We start from the raw sequence: 1827 nt of genomic DNA, 5'->3' as shown, positions 1-1827 counted from the left end.
TCATTTAACTACTATGTAATAAAATTTTCCTCTTTGTTTATATTAATTTGTTATATTAAAATTATTTTAGAAAAAGAAGTACAAGTGATTAAAATAAATATATGACCCTGTAATTGGAGTACTTTTAAACAACAGAAATCTAAAAATAGTCATAAAAGCATATTAAATATTAAATAAAACATAGTGTAATATTATTTTTGAATTTCTTATCACATACCGGATTTTATGGTCATACCAACCCAGATTACTCACAAAGTTGTTTGTTTGCAAGGAAATAAGATGATCTTGTGAAATATAAGGAGTTTTCAATATATATGAAATGTATTTTGTGTAAAGTAAATTTTATGGTACTTTTGTTTTGGAATATTTTGGGAAGAAATAATAAAACATTAGTAAACTATTCATGTAAGAAGTAGTCAAATGCCTCAATGTTAGCCCTGAATATGTAACCTAAAATTTTAAGAAGGTTAATACAGTGGACTAGGGGCATGTTATTAATTTGAATATAGATACTAAATAAACATTAGAAGTCAAGGTCATGTATTGGACCAAATCTTGGCAAAATATCCAAATTGACAAGTAATTGAGATGAAGTTGGAGACAGAGGCATGTAGATGTCTGGCAGGAAGGTATTACAAATAGGAGTGTGACTCTGTAGCCAGACTTAACAACTTGTACAGAGGTCCCTTAGATGATAATCAAAATAAGGCAAGGTAAACATTCATTAGGATCTACAGACCTAGATGGTAGAGGAAAGTTATAGAGTGTAACAATTAGGGAAAGAATGAAAAGGCAAAACAGAAATCAACTCAGGATAATTGAAAATTCTAGACCAAAAAGAGAAAAGAAAAGAAAAGAAACTCCATTAAACTGATTGCTTCCACATGTATATTTTATACTGTTTTTGAGGAATAAAGAGAAAGTGAAGATGAACAGCGTTGATATGTACATTAATAAGAGGACTCATCAACCCTTTATAATATTTTATACTTTTAAATTGACAAAATGCTTGCTGAAGCCAGGTCTGTCTTCTAATTTAGTAAATTTGATAGTGGCAAGTCTTCTTTAGCAGGCATTTTGACAGTATTTAGAACAGATGAAAATGACTTATAAAATGATAACCATATGAGAAAGTATATGTATTTGTTTCCATTTACTTAGAAGTAAATAAACTTTACAATCAATTTTCTGCGACTTTTTAAGTCTAATACTGTATCTCATTATTTGATGTACAGGTTCTATGATACTCCAAAATGCCATAGAATTTTTCACAAGAAGTCCTGACTGGCATCTGCCATTTCAAATTCTTCTTTTTTAGCATAATGTTGTAAATGAAATAAGTACAACTCTATTCCATAAGTTCCTTATGAAATGTTGCAAAGATATATTTTTAATGATAAGGAGAATTATAGCAAGTATAAGATGAATAAAATTGATTGAATGTATGTTTTATTATAGGAAAACCTGGTTTATATTTATGTAATCTGAATTTACAGGAAGGAATTGACAATATTTCTGTGGCAAAATTTCACATCTGTCTCATGTCACCATGAAAATGACTCAAAAGAATACATTTTCATCATTTTATCTCTGATTTTACTTAATCTTTCCAATTAATCTAAGGTTTATATTGCACCTCCTTTGGAAACGGAAAATTAATCTGACCTGGCCTGGTAATCCTCACATTATTCACCCATTGCAACATATAGAGCAATTAAAAAAATGTAATACTTTTCTATTTGAAATATACCACCATAGTAAGTCTTTAATAAAAGTCTAATATTTATTATTTAGTTGGATCACAATATTATGTGAATTTTAAATTAG

The sequence above is a fragment of the Dipodomys spectabilis genome, unplaced genomic scaffold, assembly GCF_019054845.1.
Source record: "Dipodomys spectabilis isolate Male_0828 unplaced genomic scaffold, ASM1905484v1 ptg000377l, whole genome shotgun sequence".
Lineage (NCBI taxonomy): Eukaryota > Metazoa > Chordata > Mammalia > Rodentia > Heteromyidae > Dipodomys > Dipodomys spectabilis.
The sequence above is the reverse complement of the archived record's forward strand: the minus strand, read 5'-3'. Positions refer to the sequence as shown.